Below are 27,471 nucleotides of genomic sequence, written 5' to 3'. Positions count from 1 at the left end.
TACTTACTTTGGAGACCCATTTTATGAATTGCATTACTTTATCATCTTCAAAGAATGGCATATTGAGTTCTCATGCAAGCCTTCCAAAGCAAAAACATACTGAACAAGTCAGTTTCCAGGAAAGCTTAATTTTCTCTTACACATTTACAGCTGTAGCCACCCACTTAGAACTTAAGAATGAAAAACATCCTGGGAAGTTAAAGGTGTACATTTGGTACAGAATAAGTACTACGAGAAAAAAAAAAAAAAAGAAAGAAAAAGAAACTGGGAGAAAAAAAGAAAAGCATTCATAGTTATGAAATGCAATACATTTTCTGGAGCAGAACAAAGTTGTCATTTTAGAAAGATTTCTCTGAGCTGTACATAGATAAACATAAGACAGAAAAAGCAAAATTAGGCAGCAAAAGTTCTCTTATATGTGGATGACATTACTTAAGATACCGCATATTGAGCTATGATAGCTTTGCCAGGAATCAAGTACACAAAATGGAAAAGACTTAGTAGCAATTTACCAAAAGTCAAGTTCCACACATTTTGAATAGTTTGTTTTGGTATTTGTTTATTGAATATTTGAATATTTATTCTCCATATCTCTGCCATAACAATATATGATAAACCAGGTCTTAAACGTCCATGAACCACAGATTTTAATATTGTGAAAGAGTTTGTGGGAAAGGTTCTTGCGTTACACTATAGTGCATAAATTTTAAATCAAAGTGCATTTTGAGTGTTAACACACTGAGAGGACAGTACTCAACTCCTTTAAGAAACATACCTTAACTCCATACTAGTTCCTAAAGGTTTAGTGCATAGAGTAAAGGATTTATGAGAGCAAAGCTAATTCTTCTTGCAGTTTCTTCTCTCATTAAAGAGAGTTTCCCAATCGGCTAACATATTTTGAAGCCATTTCTGCCAGAATTCCTCCTGGATAGTTTTCTCTTCATTTTCAGCCTCTTGGGGCAGCTGTGCCCACACAGCAGATCTGAGCAAGGCATCAGGCATTTCCCAAGTGGAGCCAGGCTCCCCCCACCATCCTAGAAAAAAAAATACTAAAAAAAAATCACAGTAAAGCTAACCGTCCTACTCCTCTTGAACACTGTTAAATCGAATCTTTCTACCTTTACATCCCTTGCCATCACCTCTTCCAAGATTAAAACATGCTTCTCTCTTATTAATCAAACCATATTGCAAACATGGTTTAAATTCCTTCACTGAAAAACTATAAAACATATATGTAACTTACAGTTCTCCACCTAGACTTTCACAATCCATGTATGTAATATCTATACAGATTCTATTTTGAAGTCAAAACTACCAAACCAAAAATAATAATAATAATGATAAAAAAAAATCAAAATTATTTTCCCAGCCTCATTATGTTTGATAAGCATGCCACAAACATTATTGGTAAGAAAAACATATGGAATAGCACTGATTTTGACCCCGTCTTGCTGTGTTGTAACCTAAGAATGATGTTCCAGGACTTCACAACTACTCTGTTTTCTCAGTCTTTCCTGTATAAAATAAGGGCAAGGGAAGATTTTAGAGAATGAGTTTGGGGAAAAGTCTCAGCTGCATTAATTCAAAGTCTGACCAATTTTAATTACAATATTTGAAATAACAGTACCGTAGAGAGAAACTCTACCCATGTGTCAAATGTGTTTATAATTCACCACAATATCCTTACATCCTGCTGCTCAGTTTACAGTAATTTTTCAATTACCAGTCAGTAATACCACCTTAATCACCTACTATCTTTGAATTTTTCCCCTAAGAATTATATGCTTCATATTATTAGCTCTCATGTACAGAACCATAATAATAGTTTCATATCTTTAATTTAATGTTCTAGCAAGGTAAAAGTATTTGAAAGTGTAAAATTTTACAGTAAATTCAGAGATTGGAAGTTTAGAAGTAAACCCTCTAACACATCAAAAAATGAAAGACTTGAGATTTTTTTTCTTAGTCAATGGTGTGCCCATATTTCTGATGGTGCCGTTTGGAAGAGCACAAGCTGACTCCTTATAAACATGTTCAAGCAAGGCAGCTTCTGGCACTCTGACACATGCTCAGGGTAACATACAAGTTTGAGAGACAAAGGGCAAGAAAAATGTGAAAAGAAAGGAAAAGAAAGGCCCTTTCAAACAAATTATGCTTTCTTAACAGCTCTTGCAGATTAGTTCAACCACTTTTAGGTTTAGAAAAGAATAGTTTGGTTGGAAGGGACCTAACAAGGATCATCTGCTTCAATAGCCTGACTTCTTCAGGACTAAACAAAAGTTAAAGCACATTATGGAGCACATTACCATAGTCCAAACATCTCTTGAAAACTGTCAGGTATGGGGTAACCACCACCTCTCTAGGAAGCCTGTTTCCAAGAAAGCTTCCAAGATATTACAATTTTCAAGCATTGTTTATCATTTTAAGCCTGTGAAATGACTCAGATTTACAGAACCTTTTCACTAATATTACCATGATTGGACAGGCTCAAATTATTATATTTGAAAAGAAAAAATAAATAAATAAAAATATATATATATATAAATTTCACTGATTTTTATGGAATGTCAAGTTTGTAAGTGTTCCATTGTTAAATGACTGCACTTTACTTAATAAGTGAAAGAACAAAGGTCATTCTAGTTCTTGTTTAAGAAGGAATGTTAGACAAAAGTTTCACGAGATATAAATCTAAAAAATATAAACCCATGGTATTTTTGTGTGGTTCGAGTATTGCCCACTTTCCATTACATTCTACTGTTAAGTACTGCAGCACAACCACATTTTATTACTTTACCACTCACGCTTCAGGCTACTGAATTCCCTCCTACCAAAAAGCACTTAAGTCTGCTTTATCATTTTGACTCACTGTTTGGAAATATTTTGTGATATATGATGCACTGCATATCATTTCTGAAATATGATACATCTGGTTTTATGTTACTTGCTGGATTTTCTCTTTTCTTTAGTACTGCAGCTTGCTTCAGATTTCTAAAATTACTGTCTCAGTCCTGGAAACAGAACTGCTGATCTTTATTCCTACAATTGCAGTGTTTCTCTAAAACTTCTAAAAATCAATGGAAAGATTCAATTTCAAAGAATGTTGCATTAATTCCCAACACTTACTAGGCTTGTTATGCTACTCATACATAAAAAGAAAGTAATGAAAGGATTAGACCTTGTCTCTACTATTTTTTCCTTTATTAATAATCTTTATTATACAGATTTATGTAGTCTGAAATACAGGTGGGAGAGAGACATCCTATTTAATTCTTATTAAGTCCTTCTATTAACTTAACTTCTATTATTAACTTTGCCACTGAAGTCATTGGCAGATTCACTTAACCACAATAAGCACTGGTTTGTTTGTCCCTGATTATCAAAGGCCATTAGTTCAATTGCATCATTTCATTCAAAAGGCTGTATTTGCTTTATTTGTGCTGCAAAATCTTGCTGGCCCCATTTCTTTATTTAAAGGTTGTTTTTCTGAAGTGGACCTTGTTCCATGTATTATTACTCAAGGTGTGAGAGTACAGTTTAAATATTTACTTTGAAAAACATGAATCACTAACCATATTAAAATACTTTTGACAAGTTGTTCAAAAGGCAATATTACTTGAAATGAAATATTGAAAATGTGTTTCTGCAGAAATACAGCAAGTACACATTTTTAAATTATTAGTTCCAAAGACACATTTAGCTACAACACCTGAAATTCACTAGGACACACAGTGAATGATGTACCATTTCCAGCTTAACCAAATACCTTGTGTAAGGAATGTTCCAGCAATTCATGTCAATAGAGGGCTTGAAGGGTAAACCTTGAGTCTCTGATATCCAGGAAAAAGAGAACAAAGGGGTTTCAGAATAACTGCCAACTACTGTGACTATTGCATGGGACACTATGCAAGTCTCTGATATCCAGCCAAGAGATTAAGGAGAAAGGGGAAGCTGAAGGACGACTAAAAGACAAAGCTTGCATGAGAAACTGCGCAAGTCTCTGATAGCCGGCCAACATGGACAAAGGAGAAGGACAAGGACAAAGCCTGGGAGGAAGACTACGAGCCTTCAGCATGAGAGACCCGCCTGAGGGACGATCGGAGACTGATACGCGTGCGCCAGTGGGAGGATTTGGATTCCGAGAACTAATTATAATAACCCTGCCTTTTCTAGAAGTAGTAATGAATATGTTTTAGCCTAGGAGCATAAAAACGAGCTGCCTGATGTAACGTGTGTCTGTTGGAGGAGCCCAGATTCCCCACGCACCCAGCGCTGTTTACTTACCTTTTATTAACCCCATAAATAAACCTTATAAAGCTAAACTGACTCGGAATTTATAACACCTGTAATGCATCTGTTCATATTTTTGAAATACTTGAGCAACCTTAGCATTTCAAAACAGAAGTGTTAGTTCTCCTTCATAGAAAATGTAAACGTATTTCTCATTAAACTAATGAAGGCAGTACTTAAGTTTGATGGATTGCCAAATTGCCAACACCAGCATTGAAATAAAATCGTTTGTCAGTGGCTCGACACTATGGCATGTCTATTATTAGACGTAATAAATTGATAGGAAGTCCTGTGGTTATATCCAAAGTCCCCATAAAGACTGATTATAGAAACACCATATGGCCCTCTCCTTCAAGTCACATTAGGGGTTGCACTGTTTGATTAATGTTTGCTTATTATAAATAGACCTTTATCAGGCAAAGTCAACTGAACCTGAGAATCAAAGCATACCTACTTCTCACTTAAATGTCACTATGATTATTTGGCAAATTAGTACTGCCTGGAATTATTCCAATGGTTACACCACAAGAAAAGGCCAATATTTAACAAATGTTAGGAGAATCAGGACAGCATTGACATATTTGTTTTTCTGTATACAGAATAGGAAATAATTGACTTTAAAAGTAAATCAAAACCTTAGTGAAATATTGATTCTTTTTAATGTAAATTAACATAATTGGTTTTCAAAAGGATGCATGTTTCAGAAGGATCATCTGTGAAATTCTATGCATGCTCACTTTCTAGAAGGAACTTTTTAAAATATTTAAAGACCATTGCTTTGAACCTGCTCTGAGGTATCTGAGAAAATAAATTGCATTGCCTAACTACCCAACTCACAGCCAATCACAGTCACATTCTTAATCAAGCAAAATTTCACTGGAACTGGGAGAAAGAAAACAGTAACATTTCTGAATTTGGAAGCTTCCCTGAAGAAATATGCTACCTTGTTATCTGCACAGAAATACACCAGCAAACATTCTTGCAGGTACCTCACTTCTTTCCAAGTTGTCACTACCAGGTTACTCAATACCTGGGTTTCCTGAGGCACCCCTCAGCCACAGCCAATCAGTTGATACTACTCAAAAGCTCATTTTACCATTAGCTACCTACAGGAACAGTATTTGTCTCCCCATATCTGCAATAATTTACTTAGAATAATTCTCTGTTAGAAATTGGTCTTAGCTGCCTCTAAAGAAGCACTCTTAACATTACTATGCACATGAGCAGATCAGCCATTTTATGCCCTCTTATTGACCCTTCCCAGCAAAATTTCATTATTCTGTTTCAGATGACTTCAGTTCCCACTTTCCCCCTGGAGCTCATCTGTCCTACACTTTAGACTACCAGATTTGCAACTGTATTAAATGGAAATTTAACCACAGAGACTAAAAAAGGCTATCATGATGAGCAGTACCCACTCAAATGAAAATCCACTTTCTCACAAAAATAAAATAAAAACAAATAAAATAGGTTAGCATTAACTAGCATTTCCATAAGTTTTTGATGAAAAACTTAGGGGTATTTTCAATAAATTTCATTGATTACTTGAATATGACTTTTTCCCATTAAATTCTGTTGGTATATGTTTAGTCCTAAAACTGAATATTAGAGATAAAACATGCCTGGTACACAGTAAAAATGAATATTTCCTTTGTAAAAATATGATCCCAAATCTACCAGGAACTAAATCTGGATAGTTTGGTATCATTTTCTAACATAGGTCATTGGAAATCCATCATCACTTAAAACCTTTGACATGTAGATGGCAAAGTACTGCATTACTGTCCTTCAGGCCACCTAAAAGAACTTGCTTTAACAGTGACAATGAATTTATTCTATTAGAAAATGAGAGTGTTAATGTATAAAATTTGAAAGTTTAGAAGAACGTGCTTCTACAGGAGCTTGGAATAACCATAGGACTTACTACTAAAGAAAATAAAAATGAGTACCACTCATACTTGGAAAGCTAAATGCCAAATCCAATTTTCAATTTCATTTCCTATTAACAGTTGATAACACAGCAATGATCACGTTTTTGTGCACTGGGTGCAATTTCAATCCAGACAAAGTCTGAAGTTTTCCTTTCACCACTTACATAATAAATAAGTCCCTATGGCAGAAGCTGAGCAAGAGGAAATACATTTCTGCTGCGATAGTAGATAAACTGCTGAAAGAGGAGGAAGAAGAGTTACCTAAATTGAATTCATCAACTATAGTAATTTTGAGTGCTCAAGCAGATAGTTTGAGCCCCAGATCAAGAACACAAATTCTTGAAGATGTGAGTAAAAGACAAAAAAATCATTACCACAGTTTATTCCTATAGTACATGTTTGTTTGTTTGTTTAATTAATAGATACCTTATTATAAGTCAAAATATTGAGCAATCACCTAAGAAATTCATATCAAATTAAGAGTTCCCATTTGGACTGAATGGCACTGATTGCACTTCCCTGTGAATATACTTTATCCAGACACATGCAAAGACATATAGAAGAAATCCTGTATAGTTTATGAGGAACCAGTTTGAGGAATAGTTCAACAAAAGCCAGGTCACAGTAAAAATTTGTAACTGCAAAAATGTGTGGCATGCCAGTGCAAAAGATCCTAGCTTTGTACAAACATATAGCACCATGAAGAGAGACAAAATTATCTACATAATTTAAAAAGCAAATTGCATTCTAACTTTTAAATCCTCCCTTAAGTGATTAAAATATATAAGTGGTAAACAGACTGATCTGAACAGAAAAAGGGTTATTAACAGATCTCTGCTGATTTACTCATAATATCTCAAATATTTTCACCTGCTTTATATATATACACCTGCTCTATAATACATATTTAGTATAAATATTTCTTATTTTGTAGGATGATATTATTAAATAAGATTGGCATTGATAGCTCTCTATATAGCAAGTTATTAAAGTTATTAAAGGTGAGCTATAGTGACAGGTTTTGTTAAGATTGACTGTCATTATAAACTGGCTTCATTCAGTTGATTAAAACTGTCTGAATCTGACTTCTCTACATTTCTCCATATTTTTTCTGTTTCAGGTTAATTTTTTTCAAAGAATTTAAGCAGGACTCTTGAACGTGTACACTTCATCTACCCAGTCCCAGAAAACAAACAAACAAACAAACAACTCATTTAAATGAGTCCATATAGGAGTTGTGTTTTTCGGTTTTGTCTTAATTATCATTTCTAAAACAAGGAACACTGACATCACCTCACTTACATAGATTTTGTGCAACTTACACTATATCTGTAAGAACTTGTAGGAATATACAGAGCTACATCATACAGTCAATGACAAAGGTGGGAACAAATTGAAAAAAAAAGACTTGTCAACCACATTTACAAGTCCAACCATCTTTCTGAAAATTTGCATTAACACCTTGTCAGAAATGTAACATTGAAATAACTTGAAAAAAAAGTCTTCCCTGCAGAAAAGACTGTTTGTGTTATTTACAGATATCAAAGGAAGTTAAAGAAGAAATCAAATCATAGAATTTAATTCATTTGTAAGTGTTGTTTTTCCATCTTTTTGCACACTATATGATTCAGTGTAATTCCATACAAATTTTTTGCAATATGTTGACAGTCAAAATATGTGCATAATAACAGGCACCTGTACAAAACTCTACATGCAGAATTAATTTAAAATATGCAAAATTTGAAAAAATATACAAAATTGGGGATTTAAGCAAAAAGTATCAGACACTCTATAAATGTTATAGAACACAGATTCTGCTCATGGTTCTGCAACCTACCCTTGAGCCAACTAAGTCTTTTATAATGCAAGTTTAAAGAGCAGTAAAAGATGTTATGCATTTGTGTAAACAAACTCAGATTAGGTGGTAGGACTCCAGTTCACAGATAGACATCTATTTGTCAATTACCCCGAGGATATTTATGCAAAACCCTGATGGTTTACACAAGCAGTACCAGTGAAAACAATTACTTTCTTGCATGAGTAATGGAGCAGGATTTAGCCTGTGCAGCCATATTACTAGTTTTGGTTTTTGTTGTTGTTGTTTGTTTGTTTTTAAGAGGAAGTAGAGGACCCCACAAATAGTGTTCCAGTGAGCACTCTGTGGATCAGTACATCAAAGGTTGATACTTTGGAGTTATTTAGACCATTTGGTTGATGACAGAAATATTCGGTAGAACTCCAGGACAAGGGCTCAAGTTTAGAATTAGATCCCACATTACAACTGTTTTTGCAAAGAATGATGGAAAATACATATTGAGCTGCACACTTTGGTGACCAGAAAATGGGGCATTTACAGGTAAATAAAACAGTAACAAAACCTGAGCCCAAATGTACTGACATCTATTAAAAAAAAAAAAAAAAAAAAAAAAAAAAAAAAAAAAAAACAGAACCTATGAAATTCTTAATGTGCTGAACATCCATTTAAAATGAATTATGCATGTTCATGCTAACAATAAAAGAAATCACTCAGAGGTTAATCATTTAAGAGCAGACATCACTGGATTGCTATGAGTCTTATGCCTCTGATAGTCCACATGATAAGGTAAAAAGCCAACTTGTCTGCTAAAACACTCAATCAATTTTTCCCCATCTGTGTTATATATAAAAAAGAAATAATGTTGCTTCTTAAGCAGAACATTTGTGAACACTTTCTTGCATATAGCTCAAGGTCTGAAAGCAAAAATATAGATAAGGAAGAGTCTAGCAGATATATAACTTGGAGACCAGAGCCCAATCCCTTGAAAATCTGAAGTTAACTGAAAAATCAATTATGCTTTCGTGTAGAGATTTTGGGAAATATCATCTGATATTCATTTGCCTAATTTGTTTAAAATTACTGTCTGTCTCCCTTTACCTTGGTTTAAGGGCAGGGGACAGATAAGTGGAAAAATCTGTATTTTGCTTTTCAAGTCCATGAAGAATTTAGGAGTCTGCTCATGTACCCTAGTTATAGGGATGTGATAACTAGAGAAATGAGAAGAGGATATTAATATTACCTTCCACACCAGCAGAAACTTGCAACTCTTGAAAAACAGGAAGCAGAGCCCTATCCTTAATAACAGCAACTTCAATAAAGCACATACTGGGCATTTACTGAAAACTTCTGATATGCATGAATACTCATGACAATTCAGCTCTCCTGCTGTCTGACATCTATTTTGCCTGAGGGAGACATTGCTAGATGCAAAACACATTTTTTCAGACATTTATGTTAGAGAGAATGGTAGAGCTTGTTCAGACCTGTGCCCTTCTCCACCAGAATGTCTCTACAAACACCAGTTGGACAGAAAAAAATGAGAGCATATAGCATATATTGTTACCATTTGATAGATGTGCACTGGTTTAAAACTAATGGGTGTGTGGTCTCATGAAATTTCCATTTGGCAAGAACCCAAGCTGTAGAAAGACACGACCACAACAAGTGTTAAGTAGTATCATTCTCAGCATAAGACAAAAGGCTAGGGAGACTGCAAACCCTTCAGGCTGTGGCAGATATGTAGTAGCTGAGCAGCACAGTCAAGAGCACATTTGTTATCAGTATATATACATTTTAATTACTTAAAAGGGGAGCTTGTATTTTTTCTCATGCAAAGCCTTATTTGCAGTTTTGCTTTCAGTGTTGTACATGCTACATACTTCCCGTAAAACCCCTTGTAGGATTTTCAGGATACCCTACTGATGCAGTCCTACTGGAGGTTGCTTCTAAAAGGCCAAGCTAGCACAAACATTACTGTACAAAACCTCCCTAGGAGCTCAGTGTTCAGATGCAGTGAACTCATAAGAAAAGGAAGTGAAGATTAGAGAGAAGATCTAACCCCGAGTTCAAAATCAGAGCTGGAATGGTCTAATGCATGATATTAAGAAATGGCTATGACCCCAGGTTTTAGGAGTAGGAGGCTGATTCCACTACAAACAGAATGATAAAGTCAGAAAAAGGCAAATGAACTGACTGACCACTGTGCATGATGTGACCTTGTGCACCTATAGCTGCAGTTGCTATTGTACAAGAAACTTTAGAAATATATAAAAGAGACAGATATGTTGGAAAGGAAGACATTAGAGTTTGTTGTTTGTCACAGAACAAGTATTAATTCTAACTGAATTACAGGTGTGAAGACAGCATTACCACTTACCTACCAGAGTCATGTAGCCATTAATATGGCTTTACTTTTATGCTTGAAATAAGTTTTTGATAAAATTAAGCATAGCCTTGGTATTGAATAGCTCTTTCCATGAAAAAAATATGCATTTTGGTCACAAGGACTGTTTGCTAGCAATAAGTTTTGTCCTGCAATAGAACACCTTGTGAGTAAAGTGAACAAATAATGTGCACATACAGGTCCCTTCAACAAGAACTAACCCTAAATACAGATGGAACCCTAAATACAAACAGACTGAAAATAAGGTACATTAGTATCACTAAGTTTTCCAGGCTGGCTGTTGACACTTGAAGAGAAGTTTCTACCCACTTAGTGATAGGGTGCCTACAGCATGACAAATAGAGAAGTGTAAAAAGTCCAGTGTACTCCCTTATTGGACAGATATGGTGTGGCAGATCAGCTAGATTGTAATTTCCTATAACACTGAATACTTTTATCATCCACATGGATCACACATAAATCTGAAATTACCCTCTTTATAGGGTAGAAATTAAATCACCTAACTACTTTAAAACAAAAGGTAATAGTGACCTCACAAAATGTGTTGGAATTACAGCAAGTGTCTTTATAAATACATACTCAAAACAGATTTGCTACTTTACACCAGAGATGCATTTCATCCAACTTTAATGAGAAATGTCTTGAATTGCATCCTATCTGAATAGAGCTATGACATGAAAACCAAGGACCGCAGAAAAAGCCCATTCCTAAATAGAGGCAGACTGTAATAGATATGTTTTGATCTTTGTAAAACTAATATCTGAAATTAAAAAAAAAAAAAAAAAAAGTGAAGAAAAATTGTGGAATAATAACAGCAAATGAAAGATTGTACAAGTAATAGCGACCAAGCTAAATGATTATTTTAAGATTATTATAAAATTATACAATAATTTTATTATTGTTAAGCAAGCCTCCTGAAGCTCAAAAAAAAAAAAAAAAAAAAAAAAAAGCATATTAAACTTCTTATGTCATCAGGGTTATTTGTTCTTTCTTTTTAAACATGGCACTGAGTTAAGAAAAAAAAAAATCAAGTAAAAATAAAAGATGTTTTATCTTTGGTCACTGTCCCAGATGGAAAACAACTAGTCAGCAGACTGATTATATGAATGGTTTATACAAGAAAAAAGATGGTTTAATCAGATTTTATTTTCTTTTAAGTTCTTTACTACTGTTTTTAGATCTGAACAATTCTACTCAAAACTAGTTCTGAATTTTGAAACGTAGGAAAAGATTGTTGTTCTTTTACAAATGAATCTATAACACATAAGCTGATTGACAGCTACAAACAACAAAAGAATAGGTACGTTACTATATCTGAGGTGAGAGGGATCAACGCAGAAAGATGGGAGTAAATGCTTGTGGTGGTTTTACTCTGAGCAGCTGAGCTCCACCACAGGTGCTCTCTCACTCCTCTTCCTCAAAGGGAAAGAGGAAGAGAATACGATGCAAAGGGCTCAAAGGTTAGGGTAAGGATGGGGGTTCACTCAACAATTATCATCACAGTCAAAAGAGACTGACCATAGGGAAATTAATATAATTTATTACATATTACAAACTAGACCAGTGAGAAACTAAAAACAAGCTCCTGCGTGGGCTCCTCTCCATGGGCTGCAGCTCCGGCCCGGGGCCTGCTCCTGCAGGGGCTCTCCATGGGCTGCAGTCTCCTCCAGGCCACATCCACCTGCTCCACAGGGGGCTCCTCCATGGGCTGCAGCGTGGAGATCTGCTCCATGTGGAACCCATGGGCTGCAGGGGGACAGCCTGCTCCACCAGGGGCCTCTCCACAGGCGAACTGCTGCTGCGTGTCTGGAGCACCTCCTGCTGCACTGACCTGGGGGGCTGCAGGGCTGCTTCTCACTCCATAGCTGGGAGAGTGCTCCAGCTGCTGTGGCTCAGTTTTTTTCCCTCCCTTTTCTTCAATCTGCTCTCCCTGAGGCCCAATCAACATCACACACTGGCTCAGCTCTGGCCAGCAGAGCTCCCTCTGCTCTCTCCCTTTGGAGCCAGCTGAAACCAGCCCTTATCTAACAAGGGAGTTACAGCAAGTTGAATATGAGCCAGCAGTGTGCCCTGGCAGCCAGGAGGGCCAATCGTATCCTGGGGTGCATCAAGAACGGCATCGCTAGTAGGTCAAGGGAGGTGATTGTCCCGCTCTACTCTGCGCTGGTGCGGCCTCACCTCGAGTACTGTGTGCAGTTCTGGGCACCACAGTATAAAAAGGACATGAAGCTGTTGGAAAGTGTCCAGAGGAGGGCTACGAAGATGGTGAAAGGCCTGGAGGGGAAGACGTACGAGGAACGGCTGAGGTCACTGGGCCTGTTCAGCCTGGAGAAGAGGAGGCTGAGGGGAGAATCACAGAATCACAGAATCACAGAATTTTAGGTTGGAAGAGACCTCAAGGTAATCGAGTCCAACCTCCAACCTAACGCTAACAGCCCTCCACTAAACCATATCCCTAAGCTCTACATCTAAACGTCTTTTGAAGACTTCCAAGGATGGTGACTCCACCACTTCCCTGGGCAGCCTGTTCCAGTGCCTCACAACCCTTTCAGTGAAGAAGTTCTTCCTAACATCTAGCCTAAAACTCCCCTGGCTCAACTTAAACCCATTCCCCCTCGTCCTGTCACCAGGCACGTGGGAGAACAGGCCAACCCCCACCTCGCTACAGCCTCCCTTGAGGTACCTAAAAAGAGCGATAAGGTCGCCCCTGAGCCTCCTCTTCTCCAGGCTGAACAAGCCCAGCTCCCTCAGCCGCTCCTCGTAGGACTTGTTCTCCAGGCCCCTCACCAGCTTCGTCGCCCTTCTCTGCACCCGCTCAAGCACCTCCATGTCCTTCTTGTAGCGAGGGGCCCAAAACTGAACACAGTACTCGAGGTGCGGCCTCACCAGAGCTGAGTACAGGGGGATGATCACCTCCCTAGCCCTGCTGGTCACGCTGTTCCTAATACAAGCCAGGATGCCGTTGGCCTTCTTGGCCACCTGAGCACACTGCTGGCTCATATTCAGCCGACTGTCCACCATCACTCCCAGGTCCTTCTCTGCCTGGCAGCTTTCCAACCATTCCTCTCCCAGCCTGTAGCTCTGCTTGGGGTTATTGCGCCCCAGGTGCAGGACCCGGCACTTGGCCTTGTTAAACTTCATGCAGTTGACCTCAGCCCATCGGTCCAGCCTATCCAGATCCTCCTGCAGAGCTTTCCTACCCTCAAGCAGATCGACACACGCACCTAACTTGGTGTCATCTGCGAACTTACTGAGGGTGCACTCGATGCCCTCGTCCAGATCATCGATGAAGATATTAAAGAGGACCGGCCCCAGCACCGAGCCCTGGGGGACGCCACTAGTGACTGGCCTCCAACTGGACTTGGCTCCATTCACCACGACTCTTTGGGCCCGGCTATCCAGCCAGTTTCTAACCCAACGAAGCGTGCGCCAGTCCAAGCCAAGAGCAGCCAGTTTCTTGAGGAGAATGCTGTGGGAGACGGTGTCAAAAGCCTTGCTGAAGTCAAGGTAGACCACATCCACAGCCTTTCCCTCATCCACCCAGCGCGTCACTCTGTCATAGAAGGAGATCAGGTTCGTCAGGCATGACCTGCCTTTCATAAAGCCATGCTGACTGGGCCTGATCGCCTGCTTCCCCTTCAAGTGCTGCATGATGACTCTCAGGAGGATCTGCTCCATGAGCTTTCCTGGCACTGAGGTCAAACTGACAGGCCTGTAGTTTCCCGGGTCTGCCCTCCGGCCCTTCTTGTAGATGGGCGTCACGTTTGCCAGCCGCCAGTCGATTGGGACCTCCCCCGATAGCCAGGACTGTTGATAAATGATGGACAGTGGCTTGGCCAGCTCCTCTGCCAGTTCCCTCAGTACCCTTGGGTGGATCCCATCCGGCCCCATCGACTTGTGCACATCTAAGTGCCGTAGTAGGTCACCAACCAGTTCTTCATGGATAATGGAGACCTCATCGCAGTCTACAACTTCCTCGTAAGGGGTTGTCAAGAGGCAGGAGACCTTTTCTCCATTAACACTAGTGACAGGACCCGCGGGAACGGGGTTAAGCTGAGGCAGGGGAAATTTAGGCTGGACGTCAGGAGGGGGTTCTTCACAGAGAGGGTGGTTGCACACTGGAACAGGCTCCCCAGGGAAGTGGTCACTGCACCGAGCCTGTCTGAATTTAAGAAGAGATTGGACTGTGAACTTAGGCACATGGTCTGAACTTTTGGGTAGACCTGTGCGGTGTCGAGAGTTGGACTTGATGATCCTTAAGGGTCCCTTCCAACTCAGGATATTCTAAGGGGCAGCTGCTGGGCTCTGCTCACAGAGGTCACCCCTGCAGCCCCCCACTACCAAAACCTTGCCATGTAAACCCAGTACAATGATGTATTATGAAAGCTAGTCTGGATCTCAGATTTAATGAGGCAGCAATTAGAGTCTTGTGTCCTTCCCAAATAACTCATGTAGGTACCACAAGCATCTCATTACTTCTGCACAAGTTCCTAACGATCAACCCATCATTTAGAAACAAACAAACAAACAAAAAGGTTTTCCAGGAGAGCTACACTAAGGCCATAGGTAGCAACATTATACCAAAACAACAACAACAACAACAACAACAAAACCAACAAAAACAACAAAACAAAAACAAAACAAAACAAAAAAACAAACAAAAAAAAACACATCTAAAAAGATTTTTTATAGAATCATAAAACTGTTTGGTTTGGAAGGGACCTTAAAACCTATCTAGTTCTAACCCCTCTGCCATGAGTAGGAACACCTCCCACTAGACCAGGTTGCCTCAAAGCCCCATCCAGCCTGGCCTTAAACACCTCCAGGGATGAGGCATCCACAGCTTCTCTGGGCAACCTGTACCAGTGCCTCACCACCCTCTGAGTGAGGCATTTCTTCTTTATCTAATCTATCCTCACTCTTTTAGTTTAAAACCATTACTCCTTGTCCTGTCACTCCACTCCCTGACAAAGAATCCCTCCCCAGCTTTCCTGTAGGCCCCCATTATGTACTGGAAGGCTGCTGTAAGGTCTCCCAAGAGCCTTCTCTTTTCTGGGCTGAACAACCCCAACTCCCTCAGCCTGTCTTCATAGAAGTGCTCTGTCATCTTCATTGCCTTCCTCTGGGCTCACTCTGAGTATGTGTCCTTCTTGTGCTGGGGGTCCCAAAGCTGAATGCAGCACTTCAGGTAGGGTCTCATCGAGCAAAGTCAAGAGGAACAATCACCTCTCAACCAGCTGGCCACACTTCCTTTGATGCGGTTTAGTGAGATTTTTAGTTAGTTTATCAAGACTGATGGTGTTATAGTTACAAGCTGCAATAGGGAATATCTGAGATCTGAAGTATAGCCCCTACTTTAAATAAGGGCAGCAAAAGAACACTGGAAAAACATGTGATAGCATAGTTTGTGCAATGAAAGTGGGATAACTGCCTGCCTAGTAGCTAGACAACAACAAATAAAGTCTTAAGTATTTTGTTTGTTTTCAACCTATGATACCACCACCCACAAGCAAGTCTAGATGTATTTCCTAGGCTGCACAGGGTAGCTTATCCTAAAACACAACAAGCTGTATGTGTTTTGAGCTATGACAACTGTCTTTGAAGCAGAGGCACAAGAATAGTTACAGCAGCATTTCCCACCTTTGGAAGATGATGGGCTGCTACTTCAAATGGATTCAATTTATTTGTCAGAATAGGATATATATATATCCTATTATATATATATATTTAACATTATTTGGGAAATTGTAGCCTGATATTTTATCACCTCTGCCAGATGTTGTCTGTCACAGATTCATCCTATACTTTGGACTGATAAAAGAAAAATACTAGAGCAGATTTGTAAAATTAATGGTAGTCTCAGTAACCCAACTGCTACTCCTGTATTAGAAGAATATAGAGAGAATATAGGGAGAGGGGACTGTTGGAGCGGGAAATGCAGGAAAATAAGCTGAAAATTAGAATTCCTATCTTACAGTTTTTTGGATGTGAGGGCTATCTGGCTGCGACATGTCACCCCATTGATCGCCAGGGTTGATTCGGCTGATCTGGCTGGCTAGGCGGGTGTCCCCTTCCTTCCTCACTGCTCCATGTGCTCCAAAGCTGCATGCCCAGTCGAATAGGACGACCTTCCCCAATGGAGGTGTACCGTTCATCCGTCAAGGGTATACGGTAGCTGCGCTCCCCTGCTATAACCTCCAAACAAACAAGCTGTGATTCATGTAAAAGTGTTCAATGCTATTCTTTCAAAAAAAAAAAAAAAAAAAAACACTGAAATTTGCATAAAGATAACACTATTTATTGACATAATGTATAAAATCACACTACATTTCTAAAACATAGTTTCTTGCTGCTTTGCACACTTATCCAGAAACCTCACACAGAAGGCTGAAAATAGTTTCAATATTATTTCTCAATACCTTGTGTTTATATACTTTTTTTTTTAATTTAAAACTTCCAAATTCTGAGTTTACTATACATTAGCACTTCCATTTCAAAAAAGTGTGCAAATTACATTCCCGTGCTTAGTCCCAATTGTGGTCTAAGTACTCAGTTACAACTCAGCAGGCATCAGCTTTCCAGCTCCAGGTAAGAGTTAGAAGAATTTTGCTTTAGGTGACTTAGTGATCCTCAGACTTTGGGTACACAAGCCCAACTTTCAATATATTTATATTTATGGTGTATTTCCAATTTAATTGTATTAAACCACTTACAGATAATCCTCAACACCTATGACATTTGTTTATACCCATAAATTAGCTTGAAGAAATGTCATGTTACTAGGAGAGCTCTTATGATACCAAAAAAAATATGGTCAAATGATTCTCCCATATGCACTCACAGGATTTTGTTTGCTTCCTTCTATAATATTGCCCCATCTGAATAGCTGATTCTCAGCTAAACAAATAGCAACATCATCCTTTGCTGAAAGCCTGGTGTATAAAGGATGCTATACAGATAATCAAGGCCTGAAGTGTCGAAATGTCTCTTCCATAAGAGATTAACTATAATGGAGAGTTTTTTCTTTGTTTTAAAGAGCATGTACTTATTATATAAAGCAGTGATGCAGTTAAAGAAAGAAAGCTTTAAAAAAGTAGATTTAAATTTGTGCTTTTACAATAGCAGACTGAAAGAAATAATATGTAAATAGATTTGAGAACACCTGTGCTCCTCACTTCCATCCAGTAATAGACCTTGTGTACTGGCTGAAACAGGCATCCCAGTATGTGTAATAGGTGATAAAATACATCTTCTAAAGCACAATGTTAACGTTTCATACATGATCCTCAGAAATATGTCCTAATATCTTTTTTTTTTTTTTTTTTTTTTTTTTTTGAGAAGACCATTACCTTTACTTTGGTTAGCTTTAAAATTACTTTAAAAACAGTAATGTTTTTGAAAAATAGAATAATCTTTGAATCAGTGAAGAGCAGCACTTGACCACTGACCCTGGAATTTTGAGTGGCATTTGTCAAGCTCTGTTTTTTTTGCTGCATATCACAAATGAGCAGTACAGATGTCAATGAGCATAATTACTGACAAGGGCAATTTCTGTCTCTGTTCCAGGACATGTGTCTCTAAGTGGCTAGTTGCCATTATCACAGCACAGCTGAGGATCTTCTGTTGCCACTTACACTACGCAGCAATCAGCTGCATGACCAGCACACACGGCTGTAAATAGGTGAAGCGTGGGTAGCATACAACAACAAGGAGAGAAACATTAGGACTCTCAGTGGGATGCTGTACTCACATCAGCCTCTCAAATCATCTTACTTTTATACTCTGAGGTTGTTACCCACCTCTCCTCCCATCCAGAAGAGGGACATTGCCTTGAATAAAATGATTACTTCCAGTCACCAATAAGATCTACATGGAAAGACCTTAGCTTCATTCAACCATGTGCAAATGAGTATCCTGCAATGTCTAGTCACAAGTGCACCTGGAAATAGTCCTTAAAGTCAGGGAGCCTATTTACAGAAATGCAGTAGGGTACAAAACCATTTACAGGGATCGTCTCTTCACATGTCTCTTTGCTGTTTAGCCACAAAGCATTCCAGTTTAGGTGAGGCAACCCTGTCAAAGCGATGTATATATTACAGGAGGGTTCATCCATTAGAAAAATACATAAATGAGGCATCCTGATTAGTGAGAGCAAAGAATCAATGACTTCTATTTGTCTACTAGCTTTTAAGTTGCATTTTTTTTGGCCTTTTTTAGAAGCATGCTAAATTCAACAAGATTTTCTGCCAGAAAACTGGACACAAAGCCGTAATGCTGATGTAGGGCTGGACAAGTCCAGCCAGCAGCAGTAGGGAACTGCAAATTATTTCACTGAAGCTTTGAAGCAAAAGTGAAGTTACGGGTAAGAGGACATGGGGCACCATGACCCCAGTTATCCATTTGCCAGGACAAAACCAAGTAGGATGCAACTTTCTGAGAACACCTCATGATAGATTCACCTCCTGGTCACATTAGTAGAGTTTTACTATTTATTTCTGTGGGACCTATTAGGTCAATACAGAGCATTTTGAATAATTCTTTCCTTCCTGGATAAAGGAACATTTATCTCAGTAAGAACCTCTGAATCTAGTTTTAAAACAAGGCCTTTCAAAGGAACATGTATTTGGAGTTCAAAAAACAATTCTCTACTTCTGTGCACAAGAGTTTAAAAGAAAGTGGTGGTTAAAAGAAAGTGTTAAAACTTTTATGAAGCTTTCTTCTGTTTCGTGCTCTTGTTTTATCTGTATTTTCAGCAAACGTATTGTCCTCCTCACCCCATTTCCTTTTCAGACTGTTTTAAAGATTTTGATTACACCATGACATGATTTGTCAAATATAAAAAAACCTACTTCAGAGCACAAATGAAACAAGCTTAATATCTAATTTACACTCCTAACTGTTTGATTGAAAAGATTTACTAAGTCATTTTACATACCCCTTATTTTCTAACCTGAGAAACCAAACTGTTGAATCATAGGAATAGTGTTCTTATATTAAGGAAACTGATAATTTTTTTTTTTTTTGAATAAATACTTTAAAAATAGAGCAAACCTTTACATGAGCTTATTACTGCTTTTTCTGAAGCTTTTGTTCAACTGTAACATTCCAAGTCTTATTACAGTAAGATTTTACAACTTTGTTGAAAACAAGTAGTTCCTGTGGGTTTATTTTTTTTTTTAAACTCACTAGCCATAGGCCATAAGAGATGGAAAAATATTTTCCAACTGCAAGATAATGTGGGAACAAGTGAGATTCATATTTCAGTTTAATCTTTTAAATGATTCCTCTTTAGTATGCATATTTTGTTCCTACATAAATAACGGAGGTTTCAGCTGTGTTCAGTATCCAAAGTCCTTTAGATGCAAAATTTTAAGTTCGTTGTAAGTTCTGTACTTAATTAACAAGTGCTTTAAAAAGCTGAATTACTATTAGAAACTTGCACTGAAGATCAAAGGAAAGGATACACGTAACCAACGTCATTTAAATCAGCTCTGGATCCACTTAAGTCTAGGACTCAAATCTGCGGATATGGAGAAAAACTTTCCTGAAACTGGTTATAAATCAAGTTGTGTTACTAGTGGTTGACCGTAGGTATGTCACACATTCTTATTTATTGTTCTGGTCTCATAACATCTCAAACCAAAATCAGAATTACAGTAATGACTGACCATGCTGTCATGGCAGGTAGATATATTGCTGCACAGAGATATAATACAGCCTCAAACATCTTGACAGCCTACATATTCTGCTTTAAGACAGGCACTTTTTTTTTTCTTCTAAACACACATATAAAGAAGAGTGAAGGCAAATTATTAGAATATTCAGCAGAAAATATTGCAAAGAGGCAATTCATTTACATGGGAGCAGAGAGAACAGCAAAAGCTTTGGAGTGGGACAGCCATAACAAGTATGGAAAGGTAATAGCATGAGATGGAAAGAAGAGTTAAACTATAAAATACCTCATGCATATTAGAAAAGAGGAAACTCTTCTTTTGGTGTTTGGCTGTCAGTGAAATCAAAAACTCAAAGCTATATAACCTATACTAAGATGGGCCTTTTTTTTGTTAATGGCTTTGTTGACAGGTGTAGCAGATCCAAATCTTTCCTTACAAAAAAGTTGAGAAGAGTTTTACAGCCATGCTCTCCTCATTCTCCCTTTTTACTTTGTCACTTTTTTTTCTTCCCTTTGTTCAGTTAGTGCAGAATAGTACCCATAACTCATATCCCTCCCCAACAGTCAGAAATCTCAAATGATGAAGCAACAAGTGTCAGATGCTAAAGTTTTCTACAGATTTGTAGAGGAGCGATGTTCTTTCAAGAGGAGGTCATTCTGTCATATTCTGGACTAAACTAATTATCTGACTTCAATCCATCTTTGAGGATTTCATGCTTTATTATGATGTTTATAGAAGAATCATTTTTTCATTTCCAATGACAGACTGTGTGGTATGTAGTCAATGACTAGAACTGTCATACTTAAATTTCTCATCAGAACTTGCTTTTATTAGACTTTCTACATTAAGCAAGCAGGTCAAAACCTGCCTTCTAGAAAAGATGGCTAGAGATAACCCTATGGAAGATTGTATTTAGTAAGAAGCCAACACTAAAAATGTACATTTCACTACAGATGTAGAAACCAGTTGTTCATCCTGCAAGTATTTTGTAAATTAGGATTTTAAACTTGGGTACTGTTTCTCAGGCTATAGAGCATGGTCACATGAAGCTTATGGATGAGCAGCAGCCTGTGAAACAATGACAAAGTGTGTTTTTCTTGGTATATGCATTCCCACATTGCATTATTTCCATATATTCCGATTCTGCATTATTTTACACATGCTGGTAAAACAATGTGAAAAATAAGACTAATAAGGATAGTTTAGGTTACATGTATTGTGTTACAGGTGAAACATAAAAAAAGTGTAATCTGTAAATACAAGATTGAGGAACATGACTGAATAATTGAGAAAATTTTCAACATTATTAATTTATCTGAAATGAAGCAGATACATTGTGAAATTAAAAAAAAAAAAAAAAAAAGAGCAACCTAGTGACAACAATCACATGCAATGCTTTGGAAGTACCTGACCCACATAGTGTGCTTTGTTAATTCAAAATGAATCATCAGCAAGATAAACTAATGGGAATGTTGTTACAAGCTACCACCTACTATCAGCACTTGGGTCAAGGTTTCTGACTACATTACAGATATTTCAAACATTTGCAGCTGGAAGATGAAAAATGCATTCCTATAGTCTGTATAAAGTCAACCACTTTATTCCTTTCTTGAATGCAGACCCCTCTTTTTGTTTAACCCAGCCCAGCAATTATTTGCCCAGTTCAGAGATTCATGAAAAGCTTCAGAACTATATATTTCTAGTGAAGACAGTGTCTGTCAAAAAAAAAAAAAAAAAAAAAAAAATCAAATTCTACACATGCTAATTAATCTATGATAGCATCTATAATAGCCGCTTTACCACAGTATTAGAACAATTTTGAATTGAACTAAAACTATAACTTTAAGAATATCACTCAATTCCCCCCAGGTAATAATATAGCTTCATAAAATAAATTTTCATCCGTCTCAGACTTTTATAACATGCTTAAACCAAAGTGATAACTACAGTACAAACTACATAAATGCATATAGAGCATATTTTAAAAACTTAGCAAGATGGTCATTACATTTGGGTGTAACTCGGGTAATTCCAAAAGTTACAGTTAAGTACTATGTAGTTTAACTAATGAATTAAATTGAAGAACAATTTGTTACATCTTAAGAACTCACTTGTAATCTGTCAAGTCTAGGAAGGAACTAATATTGATCACAATCTTAAAATCAATTTTATACTACTCTTACCCTCGTGTGGTGGGGCAGTATGTACATCATTCCTGATCTGTACAGATAAAAAATATTTACTGCTGATAAATAACTGATAATCTAAACTGTGATTTAGTTAATGAAAAGTGCTCAGAAGGGGAAAGAAAAAAAGTGTGGTAGAACACAGCTGATCAACTTCTATGTGATTTTGCAATATGTATAAGACTGCATAAGTAAGCATTATCATGGGGCTTTTAAAAAGGGTCACAAAAAAAAGGTGGTTTTGAAAAGGAGAATTAAAAAGTTTTTATTTAGGAGATGGTTGATTTATGAAAGCATTTCAGACACCAATATCACTGAAGATAGAAAGTAAGCAGAGCAAAAAGAAAAGTCATTGGTATATGAAGAAGGAACAGTCACTGTGTGAGAAATCTGAGCTTGGATACTGAAAAAGTCTCTTTAAATATGCAGAAGCAAATATTAGTTCACAATGATGACTATAGTAAAAATAAAGTTTATTAAATCATTTATTTTTGTAATGTCTTAGAAAAACAAATCTATTTTCAATAAGCTTTGAAACAATAGAAGTAACTACGCACATAAAATAGGCTGATCAATAAATGATCAAAAGCTAGGAGCTCAAAGTGACTAACTTGAAAATGCGCATGAATGAGAAACAACAGAGCTAGATACAATTCCCCTGTTGGCCAGAACATGACTGTACTGGGTGCAAAAGTGTTGCTGAGTGCAACCTTGGCTCTAGGAGTAGCAACACTTCTACAGACTTCAGTGGAGGATTTTTCTGATATGAACACAATTGGTAAATCAAAATATTTTAAGACATCTTAATTATGCCCAAATGGCATCATTAACAGTTACAGGTTAGTCTATTTGTGCTATGATTCAAGTCAAATATAAGTCATTTACTAGTAATAGGTATTCACAACTACATCTTTTACATGGTGCTTGTTTGTTATCTGAGGACCCCAGTATCTCAGGAACTACAGTTTTAACTATGATGTTAAATATGAACAATATTCCTACCTTAAAAGTTATTTGTAAGTAAAATATTACCCTGTTAGAAATGGCGTTCTTTGGAGCAGGGCTTTCATCACAGGAAACAAAGTACTTCACCCAGAAACCTGAAACAAATGCTTCTTAGGTAGTCTTATAATACAAAAGATTGGTTGATCTGTTTTGCGAACTATACTGTTTTAACATTTAACAGTTTGACTCTTAGGAAGAAAATAGCAGCAAAATAAGCCTTTGATTTCTTTTAAGAACTGAATTGCACTATATTTGCACTTCTTCACTGTCCAATCCATCTCAACTGCTTTAATGCTAAAAATGAGTAAATTCCAGTAGAAAAAGAAATTAATCTGTTATAGATAGGTAGTAGTCTATTAATACGTCTAAAAGATAAATTCTCCTGTTGAGCTTCTGTATTTCCATACTATTGTTAAAGAGAGGACTATACAGACCGTAAACTGTGTAACTGCAATATTGTACCCTTAATTGCAACAGCAATTTGCAACAAGAACTACCTGCTAAAATGAAGATTGATAAATTTGTTTTCATGTATACAAGTGACAAATGCAATTATTCAGATGTAAAATGGACTATCACTATTGTAACATTTGATCACAGTGCTTCTTCCTTTTGCAAAGAGTTCGTAGTGATAGGATAGAAACAAGTTAACCATAAAATTTCTGTTTTTATTCAAATGTTATGCCATTAGAATTTGTTATGATGCTTTCTAATGCAAGTTTACCTAACAAATACAAAAGCATATGAAAAAAACAATGTAAAGGAATGCATTAAATCACTGGAGGGTTATTTTATGTTGGTATGAAAAATATAGGCAAGAAAAAAACCACAGACGATAAACAAAACTCAGAAAGAAATGATAAAGGCCATTACACAGTGATGTAGGCTGTGAATCTGACTTCAAATTGGTAGGAGACTTATTCAATTATCACACTGTTCAAAGTGAAGCTAAGAATAGCTGTAGAAAGATAATTACATTCTCATGGTTTAGTGCTGCCATTTCATTATTTGAAATGTCCTTTAGACTTTCAAAACTGTTGCAATATAAGAACAAAAACACTTGTCTCATGTTCAAGTCAAAAGAGCTTTTCAAATATTACATGCTGTATAGTTTAAAATTTATGTAACAGTTAGGGATCTGATTGAGCTGGAAAATAGACTTTTTTTGTCCAATTTGTTCTTCAGTTGGGTAATATAAACCTACTTTAAATCTTATAGTGAGTAAAAAGCAGTTGATTGTTCATAAGTTTCCAGTAGTACAAGTTGACAGTAATATTCAATATACAAAGCCCTGAAAGTTGATTTGAGATTTTAACTGTAAATTCACACACTTAATTGCAATATTTTCATGTATTTTGACAACCATATTGTTATATACTTACATGTGTGCATAAATTAGAAAAATGAAATAGGTTTAAGAAAAAGAAAAATAAATGAAGTTCACATATTAGGGCAATTACATGCCTAAAGAAAAATAAAGGAACTTCAGCTCCCTTTTCCAAATTATAAATAAGCATTAATTACATCATTGATATATAGGTAGCATCATATTACAAAATAGGCAAATAGTTTATCAAAGTTGCATGTAAAGGACAAACTCAAAAGTGTAACAGCTACAAACAGTAGTAAATCTCTTGAAATATTTCATTTGAAAAACAGGTCATTTTGGAGAGGCATCAATTTTGACAAAGCAAAGGTATTTAAGGACCAAGGTGAACTGCCTGGTTACTCCCGACTAGAAAGACCCCAATTGAAAATTTGACCTTTTAGACTAGTAACAGATCTTTCAAGAACTCCGTTTCAGAAAAAAAAAAATATCTAAATATTTTGATTTCACTCATGTAGCACACTTTTGAAAGATGATTGATATTCAACATCAGCAGCAATTTTAACAAGGACTTAAAAAAAAAAAAAAAAAAAAAAAAAAAAACAACTAAAACTTTCTAAACAGCAGGATTGCATTTTCAAATATCTGCAAAGTTATCCTATACAGTTATCTTAAAAACAGGTTTAAAGAAAAATTGTCCTCCAAATTGTAGAGACAGACCTATAAATAGAGAAAAAAAATATATTTTTTTCTAATCAGTTACCTAATTGGATAATTGATAAAAGCCATTAAAAGGTAAATACAATTTAAAAGTATAGCCATTGATTTCATACAATGGTCAAACCTCAGTGTTGTCTTATGTGAGCTTTTAACAACCTTCATTTTAGCTCTAGGAACAAACAAATTGATAAGATGCACTGGAACTTAAAACATATTGTTGAAAGTATTCCAGTCTTTCACTACCTACTCAATTCTTCAGACATTTTAAGCTTAGTCTCCTGTAAGAAGTTAACTGCAATACAGTTTTGTATCTCTGCGTATGGTCTATTCATAATACAGCGATACAGTTGTGGTCACTGGCATGCTGCAGTTCTTTATACCCAGGAAGAAGCTTGCAAATATTCTTTGGAGGGACTTCCATTATTGCAACAAAATGAGGTAAAACCCACCTACCCATAATTAAAGCACCACACAGATCTATGCAGACTACCAGTGCACTATTGGAATTTCACCCCTTGTCAGCCCTCCAGGGTGGGTGGGGGGGGGGAAGCATACATGTATTTCCAGTATCAGTGAGTTTCTGAAAGTTTCTGAAACAGTGAAGGTCTATTAAGTAATCCAAATTTGAGCTATGTTTGGAAGGTTCCACAAGATAGTATTCAAATAAAAGATGAGCCAGAACTTGTATTTATTTTTGAAGTTTAAAAAGTTTGTACTGGTCTTGAAGAAGCTGTTACACAGAATAAAATAACACTACTACAATAGTAGTAGTAGGTCTTTACTATTAACCAAATTATGCCAGTATTTTACATAGTTCTAAACAATCTTAATACAATCTTCAATACAATTTCATTTCCTCAATGAGGATTTGAAGCATTATCAGCCAACAGATTGCAGGGTCCTAAGCACAGTTTCTGAGCACAGGGATTGAAGCAAAAAGTTACTACAAATACTTATAGAAATGGAGAACAGGCTACATGGGGATAAAAATATTTATGAAGAATGGATGGAAGAGTTTGAAATTACTGTTACGTATCACATTTTTCTCAGGTGCCTTCACTATTTTAAAGATCAAATTTCAGGAGGCATTTTTTCCCTGCTTTCCAACTAAGTTTTAATTTGTTAGATAAAATATTACTGGAGACAAAGCAAGTTAGAGATATTAAGACAGATATTTGAATGCTAATGGTATTTCTGAATCCAATGCACTGGTCTCCTATAATAAGTGATGCAAATATATAGATGCAGGTATATGTGTATATAATATATATGCTTGTTATAAATGAAGTCTCAACTCAATCTGAATTTAGTAATATTTATAAAAGGCAAGTAAACAGCGCTGGGTGCGTGGGGAGTCTATGCTCTACCAACACACACACATGAACATCGAACATTCTAAATATACAGAACATTGATTAAACTCAGTACGCCTATGTATATGTACAATCAGAAAAGGTAACAAACAATCCTCTAAGTCTATTACTATTAATGTGCATGACTGGGGGAGCATAGTTGGAGTTGGTAATCCTGGTTGAAATGCTCCCATATCTTCCATGACTTCATTAATTTATCTCAGATCATATAACAGTCTCCATTTTCTGATTACAAACACCGGAGAATTCCAGGACTAGCCGTGGGAACAACATGTCTTGCTTCAAGTTGTTAAGCAACTCGGCCTTTGGGCCTTATGTATTCCATTCTTCCCGGATCGAAGGGAAACATTTCCGTCTCCTTTTCAAGGCCAACAAGGCCTGGGTCAAAAGGCACATCCAGGTCACCAGGGGGCGGAACAGCAAAAGCCTGCAATAGCAGTAGGGCTGAGGGGCTGATGGTGTGGCTGATGGTGTGGCTGATGGTGGACGAGTCCACAGCTCCCTCACTGTCTGGCAAACCCCACATTTCTGACTGTGGTCCCACATGGCTCTTTAAGGCCTCAGAGACTGCTCACCAGGTGCCAAGCAATCCCACCGCTACCTTGTCGTTTTTAGTTGCAGAGTCCCACACCTTGACCTCCATTTGGTCCCATGTTTCAGGATTATAGACTGTCTGACTGTTAATAAAGGGAATAAGCTGTAAGGTTACCAGGACAGTCTTTGTTTCTGAGGACGTATGATTCCCCAT

The sequence above is a fragment of the Aythya ferina genome (genome assembly GCF_964211825.1).
Source record: "Aythya ferina genome assembly, chromosome: 4".
Lineage (NCBI taxonomy): Eukaryota > Metazoa > Chordata > Aves > Anseriformes > Anatidae > Aythya > Aythya ferina.
The sequence above is the reverse complement of the archived record's forward strand: the minus strand, read 5'-3'. Positions refer to the sequence as shown.